Source organism: Scardinius erythrophthalmus (genome assembly GCF_964197995.2).
Source record: "Scardinius erythrophthalmus genome assembly, chromosome: 14".
Lineage (NCBI taxonomy): Eukaryota > Metazoa > Chordata > Actinopteri > Cypriniformes > Leuciscidae > Scardinius > Scardinius erythrophthalmus.
This window is the reverse complement of record NC_138234.1, coordinates 22941162-22951201: the sequence shown is the minus strand read 5'-3', so window position 1 is coordinate 22951201 and position 10040 is coordinate 22941162. Positions and strand designations below refer to the sequence as shown.

General features: G+C 38.5%; 1 long non-coding RNA gene across 1 annotated transcript; it reads left to right on the top strand.

Moving 5' to 3' along the window:
• The first annotated feature begins 830 nt into the window (after positions 1-830).
• Positions 831-7804, top strand: LOC308701406. The gene is made up of 5 exons (XR_014031436.1): positions 831-920; positions 1322-1389; positions 1570-1666; positions 2567-2683; positions 7709-7804. It is a non-coding gene; the product is annotated as an uncharacterized lncRNA (long non-coding RNA).
• Positions 7805-10040: the final 2236 nt, after the last annotated feature.

Here is a 10040-nt window from a genome sequence, read left to right as displayed (position 1 = left end):
CATTAATATTAAAAAATAATATTACCTCAGAATGAATTGCATTTCTATCCCACCCCAAAACATACAATAATAACAACGATAAATGCTGACCAATACTTAATTATATCCCAGATAGCACACGTACGTCGGGCCGACGTTGGCCCAACATCGAGCGTCGGCCTCCCTCCCTATAACATCGCAAAGGCGTCGGCCAGGTGTAGGCAGATCTCTTGTCCGACAGTGCTCTATTTCCCAGCTCCGTTACGTCGGCTTTTGGTCGGCCCACTATACGGGAGGCCGATGTCGCGTTGTGCGCGTGAACTTTCAAGTCGCTTTCAACACTGGAGCGGACGCGGCGCAGAGTTGCCATGGAAACGCCGCGGGACCACTGCGACTGGTAAGCAGGAAAACTCCCTCTCTCGCTGTTGTTTTCACTGCTTTCAGGTGATATTAGTCTCTAAAATCACACGGATAATACACACAACTGTTCTTAACACTTCTCTTACTTGTAATTGATACGCTTATGTTGAATATTTACTTTTATAGACATGGCTTTGTGTCTTTGGAAAAAGTCCGTTAGCATCTCAACCGTTTTCAGAAGAGGTAAGTTAAGCTAACGTAAAGTTAACTCGGTTGAGCTTTTGTTTATGAAAGTTTGGGCTTTTAATCACCTCTTTTGTGTATATGAGAGGTTTTGTAAAGGTTTTACTTGGAAGTGAGCTAATTTATTTTACACAAACGTAAACATAAACGTATGTAATCGGTGACGTCACTTACATGGAGTGATAAAATTGGTTGAAACTAGCTCAGTGGTAAACAAAAATTGATAAAAAAAAATGTTCTGTGATTTCAGCAGCAACAAAATAACCCATAACAGAGGGAAAGCTCCACGACTTCAACATTTCTGAAGAAAGCTGCTGCCGGAGAAGTAGGAAATACAGGTAGTAAATCCAAAACTAAAGAATTAATTACTGATTTTAGGAAACAGAGCCCCCCTCTTCCCCTCACTATCATTGATGGCCAATATTGAGATAGTACAAGAATACATGTACCATGGCACAATAATTGATAGTAAGCTATGTTTTGAATCACACACTGATGCTGTTTGTGCCAATTAAAGCCCACCAGCGAATGTATTTTTACCGTAGACTGAGGAATTTTAACATTGACCCCACTTTGATGAGAATGTTTTATTCTTGTTTTATTGAGTCTGTTTTAACCTTCTGTTTTATCTGCTGGTTTGGTTCCTTGTCTACAAAAAACGATTAGAGAGTATTGTTAGGACATGTAGCAAGATTGCAGGCATTAACTTTCCCCCTCTCTCACACATTTACTCCAACAGAGTGGCAAAGAAGGCAGCTGACCCTAGTCATCCTTTGTCCTGCCAGTTCAAGCTACTTCCCTCAGGCCGTAGGTACTCCATGCCCAGATGCAGGTCAAATAGATTCAGAAACTCATCTCAGAAAAGCATTTCACCTCTGCTGTAGCTTATATATAATATAGCTTAGCTATAGCTTCTTACTTGTAATAAACCTGCCATTATATAATAATATTGTTGGCTCTGTGACAAATGGTTTGTTGTGTTCCTAGATCCTAAAATGTTGATGCCCTGGGCTCCACCTTAGCAGAGTTGGGCGGGTCATCATCTCGGATCATCATCTCTAAGGTGCTATGAACAATATGATTAGTAAGTAAAACTTCAAACATACACTAATGTCAAACATACACTAATTGTGTTGGTAAAAAAATTGTTTTGAAAGAAGTCTCGTATGTTCACCAAGACAATAATATTGTGAAATAATATAACAAATTTTAAATAACTGTTTTCTATGTGAATATACTGTAAAATGTAATTAATTCCTGTGATCAAAACTGAATTTTCAGCATCACAGCTTCATATGATCCTTCAGAAATCATTCTAATATGATGATTTGACGCTCAAGAAACATTTATGATTATTACCAGCTTTCATTTTCTCAAAGGTGTAGCAGGATACCCAGGGCTTGGTTTACACCTATCACAATTTCTAGACACTGGGGGACCATAGGCAGGCTAGGGGAACTCATATTAATGTTAAAAAACCTCATAAAGTGAAATTTTCATGCCATGGGACCTCCAAGCGTTTTCTACCAGTTTTCTATGTGAGGAAAACGCTTAACTGTACATAGCAGTCTATTTTTAATTAGTATGGTGTTTACTGAGTTATCATTTATTTATTTTAATATCACTGTCTATGCGTTAAGTCACGTTCTGCGAGTGCAAATCTCTAAATTCAACTTTGGACTTGTATTTTACAGGGGACAAGTTCTCAAATTCACATCTTCATGCTCTCGAGTTTTGCTACTCTTTTACTTTCATAAATAACCTTCCTGATAATGTTCGGGGCTCAGAAACACTCTCCCAATTTAAATCTAGACTAAAGACACAACTCTTTAGCCAAGCATTCAATTAACACATCTCATAATCTTGTTTTACAGTTAATATGTGATGAAATAGTAAAATGTGCACATGATCATCTTTTGCCTGAAATAATATGAACTGCAGCTATGCTAATCTTTCTCCTGTTGCTTCCCTGTTTCTATCTCAGGATGCTCAGCAAGTTCACTAGAGATTACAGCAGCTCCAGTTTGGATCCAGCCTCACTTGTGAAGACTTCAGATGATGGCAACTATATATGGACACAACAAAACTGCCAGATATTAAGGTGGGGTAAGCGATATTTCAAAAACGCTGTTGGACACTGTTGATATTTGGAATGAACCCAAACAAACATACCCCTCTCTTCAATGCTCCACCTCCAAAACTCACCAGATTGCCCAGCAGCCGCATCACATTATTGGTGTAAATAACTCATTTATGTTATTGCATGACCTGCTCAATAAAAGCGCAACACTAAGAACGTTTCAGGAAACACGTTATTAATTATGATAAGGGCTGAATTTCCCGAAACCTTTTTAGTGCTACGTCATTCCTAAGTTATACCTTAAGCTGTACCTTATCGTTAATACGTGTTTCCTGAAACATTCTTAGTTAATTGTACCTTCTGTAAGTCATACGTTCGGATATTTCCCCACCAGTTAATCAAAGTGTGACAACACCGGTAATACCATAATAGAAGTGACGCTCATGCGATGCGGCGTGCTCGTTTTTCCAGGCGCACATATGCTACAGCGAGATGAAAACATCTCAACTTTTCAGAATGCCACAAGCGCACCGCAGGTCATGTGACAAAAACCAACCGATCAGCTTTGGCCTTTCCATAACAACATGGAAAACTTGGCCGAACAGCTGATCATAGCTGTACAGGGCGAGTTTTTATTTCTCATCTCTATAAATATATCTAGTAGTAAAGCTAATGCAAGGGCTAGAAATCAATTAATCCTTTGCTGATACTTCCTCATCATCATGGAGAGCGCAGTTCATGGTTGCATAGCAACGACAGACGCCACGGGAGCACAAGCGCTTGTAGAAAGGAGGAGAAAGTGCTTTCCACACGTTTTTAGACGTGATATGTGAACGGCCCCTAATTCAGGGTAAACTGAGAATCTATTATTTGGTTTAAAATCGTTTTTGTTTTGTTTAAAATGGAGATCACGATAACATACATCAGAATAACATGTTCTAGTCTATATAAAAAAAAGATACTCATTTGAATTAGGGCTGCATCTAACGATTATTTTTGTTGTCGATTAATCTATCGATTATTTCTTCGATTAGTCGACTAATCTAACGATTATTTTTCAGATTAATCTAATAATTATTTTTGGGATTAGTTGATTTATCCATTGGCAAACTTTCCAATAAATAAGTACAACAATATATCAGCTGTATTTTGAAGAGGGTAGTGCATCTGTATATTATTTTACATGAAATCTATGAATGATGACAAAATAAATTGTATTTCAGAAAGGGTATTTGTCATTTTATTATGAAATATGCGAACAGGAAGCATTTTAACCCTCTACTGCATAGCGTTGCCCTCAGGCAACGGAAAGTTTTCTTAAGCCCTGTGTTCAGTACATTTTTCTTTAAATGATTGCAACCAATTAGAATGTTTGAAAAAGTATCAAAGAACAGTCCAATAAGGTTTGGAAGTCACTATCAAGCACCATTTGAAGGCGGGACGTCCTTTTCTGACACATGGTCACAGGAGCACATGGTGTGAGATGAAAGCAAGATTATTTGCTTTAGTAATCATATTTAAAATGACATGAACTGTACATAAAAAATATGTGTGTGTGTATGAAGGTGTAGAGAAGCCTTTTGGCAGGTTTTGTGAATTTTTTTTTATTTTGCATGTTCACAAATTCAGTTTTTCTTTTTGTTGCCTCAGGGCAACGTTATGCCATATGGGGTACTTTTCAAGGGTCTCTTGGACAATACCTCACAATGGCAAATAATGTGTTACAAGTAGGGAAGATGTAGGGTTCCTGGGTGCACAGGAACGACCAAAGTCACCAAAGTGACACTAATGTGCAGCATCCACAGTCATTTTAGAACAGAAAGGGGCCATCTACAAACTGTTCCCACAAAGTTGGGAGCATGAAATTGTCCAAATTGTCTTGGTATGCTAAAGCATTAGGAGTTCCTTTCACTGGACCTAAGGGGCAAAGCCCAACCCCTGAAAAACAACCCCACACCATAATCCCCCCTCCACCAAACAACCCCACACCATAATCCCCTCTCCACCAAACAACCCCACACCATAATCCCCTCTCCACCAAACAACCCCACACCATAATCCCCCCTCTACAAAACTTTACACTTGGCACAATGCAGTCAGGCAAGTACCGTTTTCCTGCCAAACCCAGACTCGTCCATTGGATTGCCAGTCAGAGAAGCATGATTGGTCACTCCAGAGTCCAGTGGCGGCGTGCTTTACACCACTGCATCCCACACTTTACATTGCACTTGGTGATGTAAGGCTTGGAAGCAGCTGCTCAGCCATGGAAACCCATTCCATGAAGCTCTCTACAAAGTTTGGAGGTCTGTAGCTATTGACTCTGCAGAAAGTTGGCGACTTCTGTGCGCCTCAGCATGTACTGACCCCACTCTGTGGCCTAGTTGCTGTTGTTCCCAATTGCTTCCACTTTGTTATAATACCACTAACAGTTGACCGTGGAATATTTTGTAGTGAGGAAATATCACGAATGGACTTATTGCACAGGTGGCAACCTATCACCACGCTTGAATTGACTGAGCTCCTGAGAGTGTTTGTTGAAGCATCTGTATGCCTAGGTTCTTGATTTTAAACAACTGTGGCCATGGAAGTGATTGGAACACCTGAATTCAATGATTTGGAGGGGTCCCAATACTTTTGTCATTATACAGTAGTGTATATGGGGTTGATTAGGATACATGAAGTACATGATATGACATGACGCACTACATGATACAAACCTATGTCTGTATCAAATCAAGTATATTAATGTGTTTCAAGTGTTTTTCCCTTTTTACTTAAAAAAATAATAAAAAAATGTCAAGAAATCATTTATTTTTGTATTGCTCTCTGAGAATTGTATAATGATCATTTTCTCTATGATTCTTTACCATTGTTGCATAACGTTGCCCTCAGGCAACAAAAAAATATTTTGGGTTGGGGGGGTTGGGGGAGGGACATTTTTCAATAAATCAATAAAATGTTCCCAAATGAGCCAGGAAATGATGTGAAATAATTTTTATCATGTGTCATCAAAATTCATGCAGTAGAGGGTTAAACTTTATTTTTAACTAATGGTACTATTTCATAAAACGTAAGATACAGTCACAGGCCTATTTAGGAAATGTGTTTACTATAGTCTGTTATTAATAACCGTAGTGGGAGTATGATTTACTCAATTAACTTGTCCATTAACGTGTCCGAAAATGCACTTGTGTTTATCTGCAAAAAGGTTCACATACACTAGATTGCAGCCTAGGCTACTGTTAATGTAAATATAACGTTAGTCGTTTGTTTTTAAAGTCCACATTAGAGACCTGCGCGGGACGGATTTCTCCCTTAATAATTTCTAAAAGCTGACATCTCAGTTCATTGCGATCTCACAAATCTCTGTTATTATAAATTAAACTGGGTGCACAATGAATCTTTCATAATATCTACACTTTGTTTGCTATAATCAGATGATTTGCCAGTGTGCAGAATTCAGCACTGAACAAAAAGTCCATTTTGAGCGGTGAGGGGATTCTATTTTAAATGCATCTGATTAGCGTTCAAGAAGCCAACACATTTGTCTGTGATTGGCTACATTGTTCAACGCTGCAAACATGTTATAAATAGATATAGACTCTGGCCTGTAAATCGTTTCCATTTTGTTTTAGTTGTTCTTGTTGCTTTTGTGCAACAGATGAATGACAATTTATTCGTTTTTAGATTTTAGAATTTTGCGGGAGTCCCGCGAATCGTTGTATTCTCCCGCAACCAGCACACACACGAGTGCATTACCGCCCGCGCCCGCACTCAGCCATCAGATCTATGTTCCCGCGCCGCACTCTGTTGCATTGGGTCCCGCGGGAGTGCAGGTCTCACACCTTTCTGTTCGGCCGTAGTTTAAAGTATTCCCATACTTTGGATGATCGTGGTCTGTCATTTTCACCATGAGCGGGAGCAGAAGCCGCCATTACTCGATATTTAAACGTAAATAATGAATGTGACGCTTCGACGCATTTCATGCGTGTCGACGTATTTTCATAGTCGACGTAATCGATGACGTCGACGCGTCGTTGCGGCCCTAATTTGAATCATTAATTCAAACACTTTAAAACAAATTAATTCAGTGTCTCATTCATAAATACCTGGGCTGCGTTTCCCGATAACGTTGTCTCTTAGCGTGCTACGAAGACTCTTAAGGTATAACTTAACTAAAGGTATACCATTTATAGGCGTGTTCCCCGAACCATACCTTAGAAAGCTATTTATAACAATTTTTTTCATTATGACAATAATTAATTCTACATTTACAATAAACTGCCAGGTGTCAGCTTTCATATGAGATCATACTTGTGCTTTTAGTACAAAGGGTTCATGAACTGTATCTGTTTCAGTTTGGGAATGTCATTTCTGGGGATTTTTCAAAAGTGAGGTTGCAGCTTAACAGGTTAACTAAAGGTATACCATTTATAGGCGTGTTCCCCGAACCATACCTTAGAAAGCTGCTAAAGATATTCCTTCTTACGTGTGACGTTACCCAGTGCTGCCCGTGGCGATGCTGCTGAATCTGCTGATATCGGTGGCTCGAGAATCAATTATTCACTCGTGCAGGGGCTGCTTCACTGTGTTATGTGAGAAAGCGGTGTTCTTTATAAAAGCAATTCAGAAATGTACGTGGGTTGAGTGAGAAAAAACACTGACATTATGGATTCGGATGGCAATAAAATCACAGACTTAACCCTTTAAATGTTTTAAATACCATACGAACCCATGAGAAACAGTTGGCATCTACTTACAGCTTAACTGACAGTATACTTTCACTGGCCTTTGAAAGCACTCCGCGGACGGCGCCGTCTTTTAGAACAACTATTCGCTGTATCGCTGCCATAGTTTGAGCAAACTCCCCACCACAATCATTCCCTTTAAATAGACTATTAAACCTATTAAACTATTAAATGGTTTGCCAGCTGATGTACCTTTGATTGTTGTTAGATTTTTAATTATATTATCCAGTGTAATGACAATTTTATTCTTAGCTTTAGTCCTAACTGCTTTTTCTCAATGTTTTTCACTCTGTTACAGGTTGCCAGGAAGAATCCTTCTCTACATTGTTGCTGTTCCTTTTTGATCCCTTTTCTCCTGGAGGTCTTTCTGGTGTCATTAAAATGTCTTAACTTGAATGGTGTCTGTTCATTATACTAGAGACAGTTACACACAACATTAAGAAGATATTTTTCAATGTCAGTATAGCCTACTTTTTTTTCATATTGGATAGTCAAGTAACTCCAGGGCTGTATATATGTACACAGACATTGAGGGGGACATGTCCTACAATGCAAAACATGCTTTTCTTTACTTACTTTTTCATGCTTTACTTAGTATTTTTGTGTTGTTTCCAGTCCAAATATCTAAAAATTCTTAAATCAAGAAGCATTTACTAGAGAAGTAAAATGACATTAGAAATTCTATTTTGTTTTCAGATAAACAGAGTAATTTAAGTAATTTTTGCTTAAAACAAGCTAAATTATCTGCCAGTGGGGTAAGAAAAAATAATCTTTGATTCAATTGGAAAACAAGATTATTTTTTCTTACCCCACTGGCAGACAATTTATCTTGTTTTAAGCAAAAATTACTTAAATTACTCTGTTTATCTGAAAACAAAATAGAATTTCTTATGTCATTTTACTTCTCTAGTAAATGCTTCTTGATTTAAGAATTTTTAGATATTTGGACTGGAAACAACTCAAAAATACTAAGTAAGAAAAGCATTTTTTGCAGTGTATAAATTATGTCAATAATAACAATAGTATGTCAACAGTTAGAAATGGCCAAACTGGAAATTCAATATTGGAAATTCTTGCTCCGCTCTGTTTTTAGGATGGCAAAAACGTTTAAAAGTTACATTTTAGGCTGGTCTACCTTACAGAGACCATCCAAATAGATAGCCAATCAAATCATAGAAGGCGGGGTTTACTGTTCACAGAAGCAGAGCATGTGTTTCATCAGTTTAACGTTGAAAGAGTGCGAGGTAAGATGGAAGTGTAAAACTACTCCACTTTTTTTTCTTGAATATGGCCATTTTGAGGGATGAAAGTTGCATGTGTTCAGTATCAAAGCTATTTTATCAATTTAAGTCTCGGGGCAATGTTGACTACAGTTTGTGCTGCTGAGTGAGTGTTGCAGCGCGATCTCCGCTCTGTGTGTGTGTGTGTGTGTGTGTGTGTGTTCGTAAGTGCGTGCGTCAATGAAGCGCAGCGCATGGTGTCTAATGTAAAGAGTAGCCCGAAAGGTCCGACCTATAAATAAAGGTCCTATAAAACCCATGCAGAGCTGCCAAAAGATTTACAGCTTTGCATCGTTCAAACATCGGCCGGATATCATTTGCGATCAAAGGCCGACGTCGAGGAGACATATTGCCGATGAGCAAACGATCTCTGAGCGACATCGTGCCGATGGAACTTTGTACATCGGGCCAACGTCGGCCCGACGTACGTGTGCTATCTGGGATGACTTTTTACTGAAAATTATATAATTCAATGAAACAAACAAATTGTAATGTATGTCATATGACATAGCTATGCATGATTGAATACACTCTAAATGTGTATATAATGAACATATCTACATTTTCTTTCAAACAATTAAATAAAACAATTAAATAATTATATTTTATTTACTGACAACAATGAGAAATATTAATAAATTAGTAAAAGAATAAATGAAAGTCACCATCACATAATAAACAAATGCATAAGTCAACACATCAAACAAAGCTTTATTCAAACTACAATCATGTATGTAGACTACAGGCACTGAACCCCACATCCTTCTGCCGTCTCAACACAGTGGTTCCCATTCTGCGGCTTTATTCTGATGAATCAGCTGACCGCCAGAGGTGAGCCGTTCCCTTGTGCCGGAGGTTGTTGCGTGATGTGTTGTGCTTCACAATCTGAGGCAAGTGGAGTGATGGAGGGACCATCTCTAGGATTCAGCTCTGTGCTCTTCATCCTCAGTGCTCACACCAGCCCGCTGACATTTCAGATCCTACAAAATGCACAAACATAACACAAAAGCAGTCATTTTAACCACACAATGTCATTTGATTTCAGTATTATTTAGAAGACAAAAACGCTTTTTTTCCACAAATGCCGCCATCATCTTCCCTTGCAGGTCCTGCTCCACCACAAAAGATCTGCAGCAAATGCACAGAAATCAAGAATCAGAAAGGTGATGTAATAGCTCTGTTTGAAATTACAATAATTAAAATAAACTACAACTTAATATTGAAATAGTTGTTGTTATTCATTTCTGTGGTATACTCACTCAAAGCCTTTGATGGCAGCATTCAGCTTCATGAGCAACTCTCCACTGGATAAACACACATCTGTTCATCTGACCCTGTAACATCCAGACA